Source organism: Mauremys mutica, chromosome 1, assembly GCF_020497125.1.
Source record: "Mauremys mutica isolate MM-2020 ecotype Southern chromosome 1, ASM2049712v1, whole genome shotgun sequence".
In the NCBI taxonomy this organism is placed as follows: domain Eukaryota; kingdom Metazoa; phylum Chordata; order Testudines; family Geoemydidae; genus Mauremys; species Mauremys mutica.
Genome location: NC_059072.1, coordinates 207,253,594 through 207,274,730, shown reverse-complemented (window position 1 = coordinate 207,274,730; position 21,137 = coordinate 207,253,594). Strand labels below are relative to the sequence as shown.

The 21,137-nt window shown below is 45.5% G+C and overlaps 1 pseudogene; it reads left to right on the top strand.

Annotated features, from left to right (window-relative positions):
* Window positions 1-1,071: 1,071 nt before the first annotated feature.
* Window positions 1,072-21,137, top strand: part of LOC123362200 — a 60,968-nt pseudogene continuing 40,902 nt past the window's right edge.

Below are 21,137 nucleotides of genomic sequence, written 5' to 3'. Positions count from 1 at the left end.
GTTGTTAGGAGGAAAAACTGAGTGAGGTATATACTTTGGTGCAATCCTGTTTGCCTTAGTCTGATATTGTGTAAATTTTAAATTGCCATTTTTCCTCCAAAACAATTGGTGCATTGTGGGGCTTGACACCTTATTAAACCCCTAGACAAGAACTGCGTGTAATGTTATGAAGAGCTACATGTGCTTTGAAATTCCTTGATTATCACTGGTTTATTGGGTAGGAGTGGTGCTACTCCTTTTCAAACTGAAGTAGCTGCTGCTACTGGAGTGGGATGCATTTCCCACGATGAGTGGGGGAGGTGAGATCAGATTGGATGAAAATGCTACTCCAGCAGGAACAGGGTGCTTCTGGCCTACTATCTTTATATTCCATGTAAAACATCAATTAGAAATTTACTGCTTATTTGAATTATTGACATCACAAGGCAATGTGGTAGTGTGCTTGTGTCTTCCTTAAGTTGGGGACTGAGGCCCAGATCCTCACAGGTTTTTAGGTGCCTAACTCTCACGGAAATCAATGGAAGTTGGGTGTCCAAGTATCTTTGAGGGTCTAGCCTGAGTCCTTAAAGGGCTGCAACTGGAAAACTCCCTTCAGCAAAGCACTGAACATTTTGGCCCCCGATGCTGCATATGGTTAAATCCAGTGGGATTACTCATATACTTAAAGTTAAGCATGAGTTTTGAGTTCTTCCCTGGGTCAGTGCCTGAGTGCTTTGTACCTTTCAGCAGCCAACCCTTGTTGGCCCATTAAACACAAAACCAAACTTTCTCATTTATTGTTGTGTGAAATGATGTCAAATAATTTATTTCTACATATGTTCACTAATATCCCTCTAGGTACTTCTGATGGCACCCATCACCAGAGTAACAGCAGCTGTCACAGATGCAGAGCTGGGGCACGAATGACCCTGATGCTGCAATAGCATCTGTGTGGACAAAGGGGCCTGCCTGAACCAGTCCAGTTGCAGGATTGGGGCATATAGCAGGCTTGGTATATATATATATATTAGCCCAATTCCTTCTATAGTGGATGCTGCTGCTTACGTGATGGGCTAAAGGGATGGACCTAGGATGTGTCCTCTCACCAGGCAGCCGGAAGGCTGGATGCTGCTGCCTCTGAGCTCACGCTGCAGCCTGGGCCCCGCAAACAAACTGGCCGGCTACAGCCTCCCCCATCGGCCTCTCGTCCCCCTCGCTAAACACACGCGCAGGAGAGAACTTGCGCAGGGCCAAGGCAGCCGGAGCGACTCTGCTTTTCTATTGGTGGGGCGTCTCCCCCCTCCGCCCCCGGCCCGGCCAATCAGCGCGCGTTCCCTCTCCAAAAGCTAGAGAGGGGACCGACGGGCAGAATCTCCCTTCGCACACGCGCAAGGAAACAGCTGCGGCGGCGGCGGCGGCGGCTGCGGTCCGGGGCGCCTCATCCCAGCGCAGTGGGACTGGGGCTGCTGCTGCTGCTTGTCTCGTCCTGTCAGTCCGAGTAAGTGCACGTGGCAGCGGGGTGCGGATGGGGGAGCTCGGGCTGGGGGGAGCGGGGTGAGGAACAAGGGGACTGGGCAGCCCGTGTGGGCTTCGCGCTGCCTGGGGAGATGCACCGCACTGCCGGGGGTTCGTCATTGCTGCCTGGGTTGCGTGTTCTTTGCGCGGGGGGTGTGTGTGTGTGTGTCCCCTTCCACTTTCCGATTGCATCAGCTTGTGCTGCAGGCAGCAGCCCGGTGATGGGATTGCAAGAGGTCAGGTCACCTAGGTGGTGGTTACGATGACAAAGAGGTTCAGCTCCTCCCTTTTTTTTTCTTCTTTTTTTTTTTTTCACTCTCAGTCTGATTTTGGAGATTTCCCGAAGGGGAGCGAAGGCAGTCTGTGTGCCCTGGCCCCGCGCCATCGTTACATCACTATATTTCTCTCTCTCTTCCTGCCCCCCCCCACCTCACCCCAAAAGCAGGCAATGGTGGAGACTGGAGTCAGCAGCCTCTCGTGCGGGATGGTGTGGGGCAGGGGTTCTCAAACCCCTCAGGAGATCACAAGGTTATTACACAGTGGGGTCGCGAGCTGTCAGCTTCCATCCCAAGCCCTGCTTTGCAGCCAGCATTTATACTGGTGTTAAATATATTAAAAAGTGTTTTTAATGTATAAGGGGGGCTGCACTCAGAGGCTTGCTGTGTGAAAGGGGTCAAGTTTGAGAACGATTGGTGTAGGGTGAACGTTGATGCAATGGTCCCAGTTAGGGAACAGAGCTGTCTAGTTCTTGTTACTTTGTCCTCTGGTCTTTAGGAAATTAACTGCATGAAATGAACCACTTGTGCTGGTTGAAATCTGGAGACTGTTTGTTATCCTGGTGGATGAGATGTTTACCAATTGCCCTGACACATAAAATGTATATGGATGCATGATAGTGTTAGTCTGGCACATACAGATACCAAGGTGCCAAGTTCCAGTCATCATCTTTTATTCCAAGTCTTGCTACACCAGAAACAGGATCTGCTTTAGGCACCTAGTGTGAACTAGAGTTATAGATAGCTTTTGCAGATGGGATGAGGGGATAGCTTTCTCCAGTTACAGTTCAGAGGGTAAATGGTGTGTGTTAGAATTTTGCCAGAACAAAATCTGAATGTATTAAATTCTAGTGTTTTTAAGATGGGTAAAGCTAATTAGAACATGATGCAATCTGCTAGACAGTAGAGAAAACATTGGCTGGAAAATCCTCTTATCAAGATGATCTCTTGTGAATTAATTTATCAAAAATCTTATTTGCTGTATTCATCTCAGTAGTACTTATCCTGATAAAAGAAGGATAGTAAATACTGTCTCTTCACAGGCTTCTGTGTGTATTTTTAAAATGTATTTGGAGTTTATTTTGTTTTCTGGGGTGAGCAGAAAAACAGAAGGCATAGGGAAATACTCTATAGAAATGGATGATTTGCAAGTAATATTGATTAATGGAAAGTTTGTGATGCACGGGGTTAACATTTCTGTGTGTGGGAGAGCCACTGGAAATATAAAGAAAAACACAAATTTGGAGGGGAAGATTGGGAGTTGACTATTGGGAAGCCTACATCTGTTGTTGAGTGAGTCTCCTTTGCCTGTTTGATAGCATATAGGTATGTTTGTCTGCTTTGTTGTGTTACTCCCTGTCCCTTACAAGCTTGGCACTAATTCTTTGTCTGATCATACTGGGCTTCCCTTTGCCATAAATGTGAGGGCTCTTGGATGTTCTTCTTACAATGCTTGTTATGGCTGGGGAATATGTTGTGTGTTTTATACAGCCCCCAGTACAGTGGGGCCCTGACTATGATTGCTACTGAGAGCTACCACAGTAAAAATTATTACAATGCCAATAAAACAGTATTGAATTGACCAGTAATGGATCTGATTTCCCCCCCCCCCCAGCCGCCTTTTTAAATAAATACAGTCCCTCATTTTTTCTGTATATCCCATATCTTTCTAAGGGCTTGGTCCTGCAAGGTGCTAAGCATGCTGGCCCTAATCCAGAGGTCAGCAACCTTTCAGAAGTGGTGTGCCAAGTCTTCATTTATTCACTCTAATTTAAGGTTTGGCGTGCCACTAATACATGTTAACGTTTTTAGAAGGTCTCTTTCTGTAAGTCTATAATATGTAACTAAACTGTTGTGGTATGTAAAGTAAATAAGGTTTTTTAAATGTTTAAGAAGCTTCATTTTAAAATTAAATTAAAACGCAGAGCCCCCAGGCAGTGTTAGTGCCACTGAAAATCAGCTCTCGTGCCATAGGTTGCCTACCCCTGCCCTAATCCAATGAAGCAATTAACCATGTGGTTCACCTTTAAATAAGTAATTGTCCTATATATGCCAATTGGACTGTGGTGAATTGGAGTCAGAGTGCCCAGCACCATGCAGGACTGTGCACTCAATAAGGGGAAGGAAATTGCAGAGTAGTGAGGAGAGTGAAACAAGGGCCTGGAGACCTCATGTATAATGAGAATAAAATGGGGGAGGGGCAAAATGGAGGGAGAGGATTTGGGATGAGGAAACAAGCATGTGCTGCTGGGTGAAGGTGTGTTTTTTTGTTTGTTTTTTTTTTTTAAATAAAACTCAGAGTTGCTTAGTCTAGTAATTCTGGAACTAAGAAACTGCACCATGCACAAAGTTTAATGAGATCTTTGCATACTGTTGCTTGAGCAAGTTTTATGTGCTTTAATCCAAATGCTTGGGGGATTTGGTTACCACAATTCTACCTTACTGAGTGTGACTCAGCAACTCTTAAGTCTGTAACTTACAACATACCATTGTGTGGGGGGTTGGAAAAGGAGGCATGTAACTCAATGCTTCTGTTTCAGTCACCTTAGCGATGCAACAGCACTGCTCTAAAAATAAAAAGACAAAATCCGGCTTTTGTTTGTTTGTTTTAATCTGGGGTTTGAAGTTGTTACAGTGGATTTGTTATGATATAGCTCTGCTTTTTGGCAAGCTTGCCTCAGTGTTGTCTCTCTGCCGAGGAGACAGGTGATTGTCTCTGTTAAATTTCCTTAATGTGCTAAGCATATGTTAAAATTCTAACTTGAGAGTGTTATACAGTGTTTAGTAGCTCCTGATCATTTTAATTTCTTGAGGTGTTAGATAGCAAGAAATGTCTCTACACCCCATGACTTGTAAAGGGAGCCTCTAGAAATGTTTTGCTTTGCTTTTTAAAGAACAGCACTGCTGAGTTAGTTTAATTTTCTGGCTAGTCCATTCATTACCGCTAATGTAAACTGTTTTCATGAGAAGCATTATGACATACTTCTCTGTATTTGGATCAAGCTTGTATTGTCTTTATGCAAATTTAAACTTGCTTAACTAAGTCTGATCTGGGTGTGTTGTGGTGTTTTTTTTTTTAAACTGACTTAGTTAAGCTGATGCAACTTTATGTGGGCTTGCATCCGAAGAAGTGGGTATTCACCCACGAAAGCTCATGCTGCAAAACGTCAGTTAGTCTATAAGGTGCCACAGGGTTCTTTGCTGCTTTTACAGATCCAGACTAACACGGCTACCCCTCTGATACTTAACTTTATGTGGATACACTTAATTTCATTTTTAAACCTGGAGAGCCAGGTATAAACAGATGCATATTCAACTAGGGATTTTCACTGGTTTAATTAAAGGTGTGATTTAGTTGCAACTAGCTCAAGTTTGTGTGTAGACTAGGTCTGAGTGTGCCTTACTCTTAGTCTCTCCTGCAAGAAACAGGTGATCCAGAACTGCTAACTTCACCTCTGTTCAGTAGGGACAGATGCCCCTTTCCATCAGCATTCATCAAATATTGCCCAAGTAAAAGAAGTAGCATAGGACCTTGGAACAGTAGCTGTCATTTAGTGAATTGCATGTGGAACTAGGAATTGAGATCAGAATTCTATTTCTGGCTCTCTGTAATCTTGGGTGAGTCACTTAATCTCCCCTCTGTGTTCATTTCCACACTTGTACAATGGAAGGAGTATTCCTTCCCTCCCTATGCTTTGTAAAGTACTCTGAGGGTATGTCTACACTACGGGATTATTCCTTTTTACAGAAACCGTTTTTTAAAACAGATTGTATAAAGTCGAGTGCACGCGGCCACACCAAGCACATTAATTCGGCGGTGTGCGTCCATGTACTGAGGCTAGCATCGATTTCCGGAGTGTTGCACTGTGGGTAGCTATCCCATAGTTCCCGCAGTCTCCCCTGCCCATTGGAATTCTGAGTTGAGATCCCAATGCATGATGGGGCAAAAACAGTGTTGCGGGTGATTCTGGGTAAATGTCGTCACTCAATCCTTCCTCCGTGAAAGCAATGGCAGACAATCATTTTGCATCCTTTTTCACCTGGATTGCCCTGGGAGATGCCATAGCATGGCAACCATGGAGCCTGTTTTGCCTTTTGTCCCTGTCACCGAATGTGTATTGGATGCTGCTGACAGAGGTGGTACTGCAGTACTACACAGCAGCATCAATTTGCCTTTGCAAGGTAGCAGAGACAATTACCATCCCTATTGCACCGTCTGCCATTGTAAATTGGCAATGAGATGATCAGTCATTTTGCACCGTTTGCATTTGGAAAGTGGCGATGATGGTTATCAATCCTTTTGTACCGTCTGCTGCTGTCATGGGTGCTCCTGGCTGGCCTCGCTGAGGTCGGCCGGGCGTATGGACAAAAATGGGAATGACTCCCTGGGTCATTACCTTCTTTGTTTTGTCTAAAAATAGTCAGTCCTGCCTAGAATATGGGGCAAGAGAACCAGAGAACACAGCCGCTCTGTGTCAGAGCCCCAGAGATCCCGCAGAAATGATGAGCTGCATGCCATTCTGGGGGGTTCCCCTGCAACAACCCCACCTGTTGCTTCCCTCCTCCCCCAACCCTCCTGGGCTACTGTGGCAGTGTCCCCCCCCATTTGTGTGATGAAGTAATAAAGAATGCAGGAATAAGGAACACTGACTTTTAGTGAGATAAAATGAAGAGGAGGCAGCCTCCAGCTGCTATGATAGTCCAGGCAGGACATTAAAGGGTGTGGGGGGGGAGAGGAGCGCAGCCTCTCGCTGCTATGATAGTCCAGGCAGTAAAGAATCTTTTTCTTTAGACATGAAAGCGGGATGGCTGATGGAGCTCAGCCCCCCAGTTGCTATGATGAGGATGGTTACCAATCCTTTTGTACCATCTGCCGGGAATGACTGGGAGTCATTCCTATTTTTACCCAGGCGCCCCTGGCCGACCTCACTGAGGCCAGCCAGGAGCGCTCACGGGCTGCTGCTGCTGCTGATGGATAGCAGTCATATTGTACCGTCTGCCACCGGGAAGGGGATGCTGGTGTTCAGCGCTGCAGCACCCCGTCTACCAGCAGCATGCAGTAGACATAGGGTGACATTGAAAAAAGGCGAGAAACTATTTTTTTCCCTTTTCTTTCGGTGGGGGGAAGGGTGTAAATTGACGACATACACCCTGAAACACCTGGGAAAATGTTTTTGACCCTTCAGGCATTTGGAGCTCAGCCAAGAATGCAAATACTTTTCGGAGACTGCGGGGACTGTGGGATAGCTGAAGTCCTCAGTACCCCCTCCCTCCCTCCATGAGCGTCCATTTGATTCTTTGGCTTTCCGTTACGCTTCTCACGCAGCACTGTGCTGAGTCCCTGCTGTGGCCTCTGTCTATCATAGCCTGGAGATTTCTTCAAATGCGTTGTCATTTCGTCTTCTGTAACGGAGCTTTGATACAACAGATTTGTCTCCCCATACAGCGATCAGATCCAGTATCTCCCGTACGGTCCATGCTGGAGCTCTTTTTGGATTTGGGACTGCATCGCCACCCATGCTGATCAGAGCTCCACGCTGGGCAAACAGGAAATGAAATTCAAAAGTTCGCGGGGCTTTTCCTGTCTACCTGGCCAGTGCATCCGAGTTCAGATTGCTTTCCAGAGCGGTCACAATGGTGCACTGTGGGATACCGCCCGGAGGCCAATACCGTCGCTTTGCGGCCACACTAACCCTAATCCGACATGGCAATACCGATTTGAGCGCTACTCCTCTTGTTGGGGAGGAGTACAGAAATCGGTTTAAAGAGCCCTTTATATTGATATAAAGGGCCTCATTGTGTGGATGGGTGCAGGGTTAAATCGGTTTAACGCTGCTAAATTCGGTTTTAACGCGTAGTGTAGACCAGTTCTGAGATCTCTACATTAAGGGCATTTATAGAAGTGCAGAGTATCTACATATTTATGCACTGGGGAAGAAAGGTCAGATCTGCTTTTAGTATAAACAATAGTCCACTTAAATACAGAATTGGATAATGAAGGTTACCATCTCCAGATTAGGGACAGAAACTTTCCAGTCTCTTCTCTAATGCTCTCATGCTTTGATATTTGTAGGAGTAGGGTTGCCAATTTTGGTTGAACGTTTTCCTGGAGGTTTCATCAAATGACAGTCTTTAATTAAACATAAATCTTTAATTCCTGAAGACTCCCCGTACAATCCAGGAGGGTTGACAACCCTGTACAGGAGTCTTGTTATGCAGAAAATCTGTTGAACTGGTGTTTAAAAAAACAAGAACAAAAAACGGATAGGTCAGCAAGGTGATCTGACACATCCTCAAATTTCATGAGAAGTCATTATATTACTCAGTACACCAGTCTCTCTAGCTCCAGATCTGTGTGCAGGCAGTCCTCTTTTCTGTGTGAAATGTTAACATGGGACACTTTGCTGAACCTGCGCTGGGTAGTCTTACACCCAGTATTCACCATTACTTTTCCATCAATCGTAGTTTTAACATCCCGGTAATGTTAAAGGGGCAGGAGAAAAATACAGGTTTTATTTCAAGCCACAGAGGAGGACTTGGATATATCAGTTCAGCACTGAGGAAGAATGATATTGATGCAGGGAAACACCTGTGCATTCATATCCATCGTCATCTATAGGATAAGACTATTGGACTGAACAGCTTTGAACTCTGGGATCCTCCAGAAGCCCCTCTGTACCTCTCTTGATGTACCTCTTCCACAGAGCCATAGTGTAAATCAAGTAGGCCCCACTCCAGCAGAGCACATGAGTAGACCCTTTGGCTTCAGTTGGACTACTTGCTTAATGTTAAGCATATGCTGAGTCATGGCCCTAGAGTCCTTTCTGAGTTTGCCTCTTGAGGGTTTATAAGTCACCAATTGCTGCAATATCGGAGTACCAGAAAGTTTAGAAGATTCTTGGAAAACCACAGTTATGCACTAGTTTAATAAGACCTCAGATTTCTCTGCTTTCGTGCTTCGCTACCCACAGTACAGTCAGGTCATCTCTTCTGTGTCACAAGGCACTGATTGGCTGTTGCCTGGGATGTAACAGGACAGTTCTTCTAGCTTTGGGAGAAAGGTGCATTCTTAACCAGAGCACTCTTCTCCATGCTTTGTTTCTACAATGTGACTTTCAAAAGCACTTTGTGTTGGCCTAACTCTGCTCCCATTGAGGTCAATTAAAGTTTTCTCATTGACTTCAATGAGAGCAGAGTAAGGCCAGCTCTGAGTGCTTTTGAGAATCCCACCCCTAACACTCCGCGAACAAATGGATTAAGAATTGCGGTGTGCATCAGCAGTATGTGTGCCTGTCTGTGAAGATCTAGGCAATGAAAAATGATGGCCCTTTCAGAATTCATGTAATGTTATACTAATAAGTTGGTGTTGCACTTATCAGCAGACAAAGGATTTCCTGTCCTGATGACTTGCAGATACTAAATGGCTGCAGCTGATTGTTGTATCATTCTTTAAATAGATGTTAGAATGCATAGAAAACCAAACTTGTGTTATGCTGCTAAAAATAGAAAATAAAAGTAATATCTTAACTGGGGGGGCGGGGAGGCCTTGCTTACTGATCTGACTCAAATGTTTGGGGCCATTAAATACTGACATACAATTTCTCTTTCTGTCTTCCACTCCTTTCTGTAGCAAACTTAAGTCAAGAACTAGGATAAATGGTAGAGAAATATAGTCCCATTCTCCAGACATGGCATGATGGAGTCCAGTATCCCACCTTTTACTTGGCATTCAGCCCTTAGATCTCCATCAGATCTCACCCATAAACCTGTTATTTTGGACAACTTCAGTTTCAGGCATGACATTAGATGCAATGTGTGTGATTTATAAAAAGCGAGAGTCCTGTGGCACCTTATAGAGTAACAGATGTATTGGAGCATAAGCTTTCGTGGGTGAATACCCACTTCATCACTCATGTAGTGGAAATTTCCCGAGGCAGGTATAAATATGCAGGCAAGAATCAGTCTAGAGATAACGAGGTTAGCTCAATCAGGGAGGATGAGGCCCTCTTCTAGCAGTTGAGGTGTGAACACCAAGGGAAGAGAAACTGCTTTTGTAGTTGGCTCGCCATTCAGTCTGTTTAATCCTGAACTGATGGTGTCAAATTTGCAAATGAACTGAAGTTCAGCAGTTTCGCTTTGGAGTCTGGTCCTGAAGATTTTTGCTGCAGGATGGCTACCTTTAAATCTGCTATTGTGTGTCCAGGGAAGTTGAAGTGTTCTCCTACAGGTTTTTGTATATTGCCATTCTTAATATTTGGATTGTCCAGTTTGGCCGATGTACATAGCAGAGGGGCATCGCTGGCATATGATGGCGTATATTACCTTGGTGGACATGCAGGTGGATGAACCGGTGATAGTGTGGCTGATCTGGTTAGGTCCTGTGATGGTGTCACTGGTGTAAATATGTGGACAGGGTTGGCATCGAGGTTTGTTGCATGGATTGGTTCCTGAGTTAGAGTTACTATGGTGCAGTGTGTGGTTGCTGGTGAGAATATGCTTAAGGTTGGCGGATTGTCTGTTGGCGAGGACTGGCCTGTCTCCCAAGGCCTGTGAAAGCGAGGGATCGTTGTCCAGGATGGGTTGTAGCTCACTGTTGATGTATTGGAGAGCTTTTAGCTGAGGACTGTAGGTGATGGCCAGTAGAGTTCTGTTGGTTTCTTTCTTGGGCTTGTCTTGCAGCAGGAGGCTTCTGTGTAATTTATTTATTTTTAATTTTGCAAATGTTTAACATGCGCACACTGCGTCAGATAAATAGTCTTGGAAACTGACTTCTTGTACAACAGGGAAAGTACAGTGCAGGCAGTGTCAGGAACAGCTTCCTAGCCTGGTCTTGAACCCTGTTCTGTAGGGACCTTCTCTAGGGACAGTAAGGCATTAGAGTTTTCCTTCAGTCTGAACTCCCCGTGGAGATGCTAGTTGGGGTGTGGATGTTTGTCACACTGGTGATCTCAGTCCAGATCCCAATGATCACACAGTGACAACTTTTAGCCACTGCGGACATGGTTGAGGCTCAAACTGGTGCCTTAGAGATCTCTCCAGTAATCTCATGAGCCACCCTAATGGCTTGTCTGGCACTGAGATGGAAAGCAAAGTTCAGAGCAGGCTGCTAGCTGAAGAAAATTCCAGGTAAAGGAGTGAGCAGAAGATCTGTTTTTAAATATGTTCTCCATCTCCCCAAGTTTAAAGGGCTGGATATGATGAATGAATAGAATGCACTTGCTCTCAAAAGCAGTGAATGCAGCTATGGGACTAATGCTTTCCTACAGTTTTTATATTTGTACATGTTTCTATAAATAAGCTTTCTAGTTTCTGGTTTTGTGTACTCGGGTGTGCAATGGAAAAGATTGGATGGGCTTTTTTTAGTTACCTTTGACTCAATCAAACTAGTAAGGGGTGTAATTTTTTTTTACATACTCCCTGTGCCAGCCTAAATGTCTGTGTCTTAGTGGGGATTTACCCCAAAAGAGGGAAGTGTTGCTGTTTCTGGGTTTTCTGCTGGAGAAGGAGCATGAAGTTGCACTCAGATTTCCCCTGCAGAGGCTGCTGTGGGGGCGCACTAAATCAGTGTATTTCCTTGCTGCCCTGTCCATGTCTCTCCCTTGCCAGTCCTGCCAACTATTCATTGGTGCTCAGATGGAACTGCAGCTTTCAGTACAGTGAGGAAATAAAGCAGAGGTTTCTGGTTCTTTAGCAAAGGAGATGATGGGAGTTCATAAGGGTATCTGATGCCTCTAGAGAGGAAGTGTGTGTATGATGGTCGGTAAGTGGGTATTGTGAAGGGGCGGGGGGAATATACAGGGGAAGATGGTCTTGAGGGAGGCGATAATGGATATCTCCATGAGTAGGGGGTGTCTCTGAGAGAATGAGCTTCCTCACAATCTGAGGTGCTGGACTGATTTTTATAGTTGGGGTGCTGAGAGCTGCCGAACCAAATTGTAAATGAAGAAAACCACTTCAAGCCAAGAGGTGCGACAACACCCCCAGCATCCCTAGTTCCAGCACCTGTGCTTACAACCCTGTTTCAATGGGGGCAGCAGGCTGCTAATATACTTTTTCTCCAGCACATAGATACAAGCTCTTCTGTAGCAAATATTCAAGCATCTCTCTCTTTATACACCATGAAGGGATATAGCAACAAGGCTTAAAAGCTTTATGCACAGACCAAATAATCTGAATTGGTCCAGAGTTCCTGCTAGAGACCAGTCTACCGCCTTCCCCTTCATAGCCATAGCTCAAGGGGCCTTTGTGAAATCAGCGCCCAATGATGGAAGTTCTCCTGCTGTTTATTGCTACAATATACAACCTTTCTGCTCTTTACCCACTGCAGCCAGCCAAATGGCACTCCTCAAAGATGGCATTACTTGTTTCAGTATTGTGCACACAAAGAAAGTTCTTTCTCTTTAAGAAGTGTCTTTCAAAATGTGTTTTTCCCCCCCCCTCCATTTTTTTGTTTCAGGAGAACAAACTGTATTGGAGACCCCTGAAGCAAGAAGTTTAAGGCATTTGTGGTAAGTATCAGGTTCATAACTGACCCTCTTACAGAAGCAGGTGGTATCATCACTAATAAAATAACCAAATCCCTTCCTGTTGGGCAACTCTCACTGCCTTATTCCTTGTTTGAATATTAAAAAAGGTATTGGCTGTGTCAGAACAGTGTTCTCACTGGGTGTGCTTTGTAAACACACGTATCAACTTAAATTCTGCAGGCCCATAATCTCGTGTGCGTACATAGACGCCAACTGTTTTATCGATCATATGTATACCTGCGTGTGCCTCAGAGGAAGTCAGAAAAACCTCTAAAATTTACTATACCAAAACTGTCATGATATTATGGATTGGTATCTCAGGACTTTGTACGAATATAATGGTGTGCTGAGTCCCGCTGGGTGGCTGGGAATGTCCCATTTCCCAGTGATATAAAATTCCAGTTTTTAACCCATATGGTTGTCAAACGTCAGCCTTCATGCTGGTACCTACTACTTTTCTAGGACTAAACATGGCCTGTGTTAGGTTTAGGTATGTGCTGTCTTCAGTTTTTTGTTTTATGGGGGGCAGGCAGGAGACATTAAAAACACTTCACTTCTCTAAGTGTAGTGGGTTTTTGGGGGGGGGAGGGGGAAGAGGATTAATGGTTGCCCTTTAAAACTGCTTAAAGGCTTGGAGTGTTAGAATCAGCTTCAGGGAGATGGATTAGTGGACCGAAGGCAGATTTTCATCAGTGGTGCATGATCAATAAAATTTAGCATAACATCTTAGAATCGTTACATGGTTCCACTGTCTCGTGGCTCTCCAGTTTATTAAATGAATATCACCTCTAGATGCATAGCATGTCTGTTTATGTTATAGTGGTACCGAGGGACCCTGATCAGGATTGGGGCCCCATTGTACTTAAATGCTGTACAAACATGGAAGTAGTCGTAAAAATATTAAGTCTTCGAAAGTGTCCAAGCTTTTTCTTAAGCCAGATACTTTTCTAGTTGTCAAACGTACAGCTATGAAGGCATGGAAAAATCCCAATCATGCCCATATAATTTCTCGAAGTCCAGCCAGCTGTTTAACTTCACATGTATGCTTAGACTAGCTTATAAATCATGGAGTCCCTTTCTGGATTTTGCCTTCTAGCACTGGAGACGTTCATTTTGTATGCATGCGGGGGGCACTAGCTTACAACTGAGAAGAACGCTCAACAGATCTCTTCCATAACAGAGTTGAGCTTGATTGCTCCTTCCCCTTGGGAAGGGCCAAAGGGGGAGCATTTTTGCTAGCTTTTGCTTTTTCCTTGTGGCGTTTTGTCCAGATTGCTCCATTGGAGGAGAAGTTTGTAGGGCTGCTCAGTGCTGTGCTTCTCATAACACCTACATTTGGTAGCCCCCAGCAGGACTGCAGCTTCTCCTTCCCCTGGCAGGGCCGTCCTTACCCACATGCAAAGTACGCAGCTGTGTAGGGCACCAGGAAATTTGGTGTTCCAAATTTCCTGGTGCCCTGTGCAGCTGTGTGCTGCTCCAGCCCCTGCTCTGGCTCTTCCCCAGGGCCCCAGCCCCGCCCGCACTCCCCTGAGGACTGCAGCATGGCCAAGTCTGCACTCACTACTGGTGGGAAGTGCAGACCCTGCCCCAGCCCTCCCGCTGGTGAGTGCTGGGGGGTGGTTTTCCCCCTGCCTCCCAAGACAGCCCCCATCCCCAGCAGGCCTGGGGTCCGCATGCCCCCCCCTTCTGCAGAGGCTGGGGACAGCCCCCCTGCTCCCTCATAGAGGCCTGCCCCCCCACCCCCATGGTGGGCCTGTGTAGGGCCCCAGAATAGCTAGGGAAGGCCCTAATTGCTGGGGCCTGCTCTGCCCTGCAAAGTTTGGTGGGCGTAAGCAACTTGCGTCATCCTAGTTGTGTATGTATTTACACCAAAATGTGTCTCCTGCCAATGTAAGCACCTTGTTACAGCAACACAATAAGTGTGTGTCCACCTTTGTTGGATGTAAATAGGGGGAACCACATAAAAAATAAGGGACAACACTTTATTTTAAACAACATTTTAGAGAAATACCATTTCCCTTAGCATATTGTGTATTTTTTCCTTGGGTGTTCATTTATGTTGCCCTCAAATATACAATGCAGTTATCACAAGTTGCAATTTTAAGGTTTAAAATGATAATTATCAGTTTTAATACATTTCAATACATCTCTTTTAAAATCAATTAATAAAACTGTGTACATGTGCAATTGAAATTAAAATTAATTTGAAGCTTAACATTGCAGAAACCAACTAAATATTGATTCTGTTAATCTGTCCAGATCTCTTTACACGAGGAAAAGAATCTTTTCACTGCTACATTAGAGATAGGAATGGATGTAATAAATTCTATAAGTTTTAAGAAATTGGGATGAGGAGGAGCTGGCTACCATGTTTTAAAGCTGACCTTTTCCCCTGCACACAGTACTCTATGAACCTTCTTTGCAGTAAAACATCTTTGTGTTCATATGTGGTAAGCATTTGCTGTATACTTAGCCATTAATGAACTTTTACGTTTCCAGAATTCTTTCTCAGTTCTTCCTAACATCTCCCTACCTGTGTTACAAGTGCAAAAACAAAGCCCTGCCGGGGGAGTGGAGGAGACTGCCTGTTAAAACATGATAAATATTCAGTAAAGTCTCAAAGAAGAAGCCATATCCATGATTTTTATTTCAGATGTGCAATTCATTGCAGTCTTAGGACAACACAAAAGGAGAACTTTTTTTTTAGCTTGTGGTTAGCTTGTTAAAAAGCTACGTTTTTTCAGGCTGAATTCTACACTGAAAACAAGGTTTAACCAACAGTTACATTGTTAGTGATGCTCTGCAAGGGTTTGATTTGGCCTTCCCTTATCCATGTGACAAATCAGTGACATAAGAGAGTTAAGGGATGGGATGGACACCCTAACAATAACACCACCTCCCTGTGTGATGTAAAGCTGTGGTCAACCTATTTAGGCTGACCTAGTGCAAGTGTAGCTGCTGTATTTTTTGTGTTGACTTTTGTGAGTTCTCCAGTAGCTGTCCCCCAATACCCCTGTTCCTGCAAAAGTAATTGTTCTGGTCACACGTTTGAACTCCATTGCCCAGGGGTAATAGAAACCCAAAACCTGCTGACACACAGACAGAGACACACACACACGGCCAGCCCATTTAGGTTTTTGAAATGCTGTTTCCTGATGGCCTGCCTTGGTAATTACACCCACTAGCTCACCCTTGTGGACGTCCAACCATGCAGAGCGCCTTAGCTGCTAGAGCAGACAAAACATCATGGAACCCCTTTGACTGTGGGGCGAAGAGGCTGCGTAAGCACAGCTACTGAACAGCCACAGAAGTATTGATCTCTGTGCGCCAATCGCACTGGGGGAAGCTGAAACAGGGACGAGTAGCAGAGTCCTGTGAAAGCAAAGAAACTTCATCATGGTTTCCAGAAGGCCAGAGAGGGCAGCAACAAATTTGGTGCTGTCCTGCAGGCCAGCTGCTTCTACATTGACCTGCATGCCATACTTGGCAGTGGCCCCGCCAGCACCCTACAGACCACTATGGTCACTTTGCAGGAGCCCAAGGTGGAGACTCCTGCCAGGAGGAGGAGGAGGTGGGTGGATGGATGGGGACATAAAGATTGGACAGTGGACTCAAAGCATGCTGTAAGCCAGGAATTGTCTGAAACTTGGCCAGAGTCGAGCCAGCCCCTCCACGCGAGCATGGATGAACCTGCTGGTGAAGGAGAAGGGAGTTTGGTGAGTGCCTGCATGCATTTTTCCTTTTTGTTTTCACGTTTTTGGCTCTTCATTGCCCAAAACTTCACCTACCTCCCTCTCTGCCCTTCTTCCCCATTTAGAAGTGGCATCCATTCCATCCACAGTCTTAGAACAAAGGCACTCACTTTTGAAGGCTTTCTTCCCTCATGTAATGGGAGTAGGGAATAAATTCAAAAACACTGTTATGGCAGTTGGATTACGCAGTCCCCGTCAGATCAGTGTCCTGTGCTCGGGTGGAGGTAGAACAAACACAGGTAGTTGGCATCTGCTTTTCAGTTCTTTGGCTTGTTGAGCTAGGCAGAGAGCCCAGGCAGAGTACTTTATCTGTATAGGGTTGTCCGTTTTAGTCTTTTGAGACCTCAACGAAACGTACATGGAGATACTTTACAGTCCTTTCCCAAAGATTTCTAGGGATGGCAGCCTTGTTTCTTCTAAGATAGGAGACTTTCCATGCCACCTTGTGATGAGTACTGCAATGGTGCCAGGCAAAAACAGGCTTGGAGCCCACAGGCAGCTTTAGGATGCTGCTAGCAGCTGGGTTCTCTGTTCTCTCATTAGTTAATATCCGTCCAGATTGCCATGCCCTGTGGAAAATATTGCCAGCACTCTCAGCACTTTCCTTGTACCCGAACCAGGTAGGGGAGCCCAACATTTTATAGTTTCCAGAGTCCTCTTCTCTTCTCTTCCTTTCCCTCACCCCGCCCCCATTAGGCCATACTGACTATGGTTTGAGCTGCAGAATGGTGCTGTAGTGCTAAGCTCCAAAGCTGAAGTGACGATTAGTGTTTCTAAAGGTATTTATGGGAGTAGAGGAAAGGAGTTCTGACACTTCCTTCCCTTTCTGTGGTGGTTGCAAATCTGGTGGTGCATTTGTCTGTTTTCATCAGCAGCATGAGGCGTGGTGGCCTCAAGGGGTGCCCCTCTGCATCTGCTGAACGTCTGACCCTCAACAGGAGGAGCAAGAAGAGGACTAGGAGGATCTGTTCTGTGAGATCCTCTATGGCCTCAGTGAATGCAGTGCTTGGAGAGGCCCCATGACCATGGGAAAGGTCTGAGAATGGAGAGTGGTTACTGCAGGAGAAGCAAAAAGACCAAGAGGCACATTGGAAAATGCACCAGGATATAATGGGATTACTCTGGCAACAAACTCAACATTGCAGAGTATTACTTGCCTTCATGCCTAAAGACCCTGAACTCAACAGCCTTTCCAGTCTTCTGAGAACTCCATGGTCACTGCTCCCTACACCATGCTGCCATCTGGTGTGTTGGGGGTGTATCTCCTTACCCCTACCATTCCACAGCACAGGGGACAACAAAGAGCGCAATAGCTACACATACACAGAGCTGTGAAAACCGGTCTGTGCATATGTTGCCATAACTTTTAGATAATGTTTTCACCTCTTAGCTCATAGAGCCGAGGTTTTACATACCTGGACGTGAATGTTTACTTTTTTAATTCCATTTTTACTGGGGGCTTAAAATACAGTTCACTCAGTTAATGTTGATAAAAGGTTTTTAATCTTGTTTGTTCTTTGGTTTTGTTGCCTGTTTCTTTGCACACAATCAAGTTGCATTTCTAGAAACTCAGTATCTTGCTTAGCCTACCCCAAGCATTGCATAATACGTAGAAGGAGGTGAAAACCCACCCATACGAAGTACAAGCAAATAAGTACAACATGAGAGAGACAATAAGCAACATAACACTACTGTGGCTGACTGCTAAAATGGTCTTAAAAGCCAGCATTTCTCAAGTGCAGCCACCGTGGCTGCATGTGGCCCCAGGGGGTTTTCCTGCAGCCATGACTGCCTCCTGGGCAGAGGTGGTGGAGGGGCAAAGCAGTGGCTCCTCCCTGCAGTGTCCAGGGGTGGGCTTCAGCTCTTCCTCTACTCCCAGATTCATCTGCAGCCTTACCTAGTGCTGTGGTCAAGAGGCAAGAAGCAGGGTGAGCTTGGGGTTTGAGGCTATGGAAGGGCGTTCAAGGCAATGGTGGGGGAAGCAGCAGGGCCCAGGGAAGCAATGTGAGGGTCGGGAGATGCAGTGAGCACCCGGGGGATCTGTGGGGGCCAGGGGCACCACCCTACAACTGTACATTTTTATTATTGAGTCTGCAGAAATAAGACCCTACATAAAATGTCTAAATCATTGTAATTTAAACAAGCAAATTGTACCCCCTGTATTAGCAATGCTTGTAAGAATTGTGCTGTGCTGCGCAGGGTCTGTGCTTCTGTCAGAGATATGGTAGAGCCTGAAAAGCGGTGTGTGGGACTGTGGCGTTTTTAAAAAGGCACGACAAGTATGGGATGTTGAAAGTGGCAAGGTGGTGTTGCCGGCTCAAAGAGCCTGAGGCGGAGCAACAGCAGGGTTCGTTGCCCGGTGTGCGTAGCACTGATTGACACACCAGGGTGGAGAAGCAAAACCAGGTTTATTTGAGCCCAAATAAGGTGCCAGGGAGAAAAAGCATTCTCAAATCCTGCACACCCGCGCGCAGGCGGGGTCCCAGCATTTATCCCCCACTTGTTTGTGTAAGCCTTTTGTTCGGTTTTCCCCCTCACCCCTCCCTTCCCAACAGCAGTTACTTTAAACATTACATCTCAGCGTGTTAGAAAAGTTCCCATTCGCAAGCTTATCTATGGCCTTCACAGCACAAACGCATACAGATTTTCCTCCCCCCTCTCCCCCTCCTTCCCGCTGCTTCTGCTGTTTTAAACTCCTGCATTTGCAAGCTGAGACAGCTGATAGTTACATATTTTGCTTGCAGTCTGTTAGCATCTTAGGCTGGTTAAAGTTCACAGCATGGAAGACCTCTGGTTCACTCAGGCCTGCAGTCACAACTTTGGTTTACTTAGGCCTAGTGACACCAACAATTCCCCCCCCTTTGAGAATACTCAACAAACTTTTGGTGAGTTTTCTCAAACTTTAAAGACAAAAAGCAATGAAGCAAGCTCTGCAAAAATATTTACAACTGCTCTTTTGAGCTTAGTCACCCCCAATCCAAGAATGAACGCATGGACAAAAGAGTGGAATGTTCTTTTAACAACTAAGGGATTGGGGCACTGACTATAAATCAGGTAGGTATACCAAGTGGTTTAATTTCCCAGATGTCTCGGTGAATAATTCAGTCCCATATGCATCCTCCCCATGGACCCAGCAGGATTCGGTATGTGGGAGCCCACACCCACCCTAACCGGTCCATATGCTTGGAAGGAGCACTGTGAATGTCCACACTTCCATTCAGAAAGTGTCCAAGTATGTCTCCATGACCGCAGATCAGATGGTACTCCTGATGCGTCTGTAAGGGCAGTGGGCCAAGTCTGGTGCTTAAGATCACTCGAAATCCTGAATTTCTAAACATACTAGATCCCACTGCAATGCCTTCCCAGCCTCAGTGATATTCAATACCATCTCTGTCAGTAACTTCTGGGTCATAGAACTAAGGGTGGAAATGACATGTAACTCACCAACTCCAGCCTGTACTTAAGATAGCTGAGTTTCAAAAATAAGGCTAGTAGCCTTTTCTAGTTGGCCCAATTTCTTATCACATTCTTGGCTTTTAAGAATATTCCAAATGGCTGTTGTACTATTGGCCCCTAGCCCACAGAGATCTGGTTAATTCTCTTTCTTTCCAGAGGAAATAACCCAGGCCCTCTGTTGTGCTAATCTAATGGCAGCCCCTTGTGAGCAATCTGGGTATGTATAAGTGATCTGAAAACCTGATAAGGGCAATGTTATTTAAAATCCAATTAGGGAGGGCAATACATACTGAAGGATTTATCCAGAACACAGGGCGCAGCCTGTAGATTAAACCCCCACATCCAATCAATACCACATTCCCAAGTATGGGTCCCACAAAATTTTCCTGCCAGTGTATAATTCTTTGCTTCTTCACCAGGGTCAGTTCTCAATGTCCTTTTAGTCAAGAATTCCTGGACTTTGGCAATGTCAGTGGAGTGAGTGTTTCTTCTTCTTTCCCGAAGCAGTCGTGGTTCAGCATCCTACAGGGAAGATTACCAGGACATCATCCTGTAATGATTTTGCTTCTTCTAGAAAAGTTCAAAGGCACAGTAGGTCTGTCAGTGGACAAGGGAGAGGTTACGAGCACGTCACCTTGTCCTTTTTCCCTGCTGTCCAGAAACACAGTAGAACTAGAAGAAAGAATAGGCTAATCATCAGTAGGAAAATTCTCCTAAGATGGAGCGGTCTTTTTGCAGTGAGAATCCTGGGTCCAGGCAGTCAGTCTTTGGCACTTCACAGCGGTGTTGGTAGTCAGCAGGACTTGGAAAGGGCCTGTCCAGCGTGGAGCCAAAGCAGTCTTTCGTTGATGGATCTTTATGTAGACCCAGTCTCCTGGTTCCAACGAGTGGCAGGGTTGCACAGGATCCTTCGGTAGTGCTTCCTTCACCTGTGTATAAAAAGACTTAACACATTTCATTAGTGCCTGACAATACTTAAGCATTATGTTATCTATCAAATGAATGTCCATCTGAGCTAGGGTTAGTGGGGGTGCAGCTGGTAGTCGCATTGGGCATCCTGTCAAAATTTCATGAGGGCTGAGTCCAGTTTTTCAATTGGGAATGGCTCTCATACTCATCAGTGCCAAAGGAAGGGCATCTGGCCACTTTAAGTTTGTCTCAGCACAAATCTTGGCCAGTTTATTTTTAAAATCCCGTTCTGGTGTTCCACTGTCCCAGCAGACTATGGGGGGTGAGGGCAGTGAAGGTTGTGTTGGATCTGCAAAGCTGCACATAACTCCTTTACAATCTGTCCAGTAAAATCAGTTCCATGATCACTGTTGATACAGGGATGCCAAAACGTGGTACAAAATCTTTAAGCAAAATTTCACAACAGTCCCGGCATCTGCTTTCCTGCAGGGAAGAGCTTCAACCCAATTGGTAAATACATTAACTAAAACTAATACATATTCATAACCACAACATTTAGACATTTGAATAAAATCAATCTGAATATTTACAAAAGGTCCCCAAGGAGCAGGGTGGGCTGCCCGGTGCACACCAATCTCGTTTAACTGCAGCAACCATCCCCCCCTTTCCTTGGTAGTCAGCCAAGTCTTAGCTGTGAGCAGTGTCCTTAACGGGGGCCAGCGCCT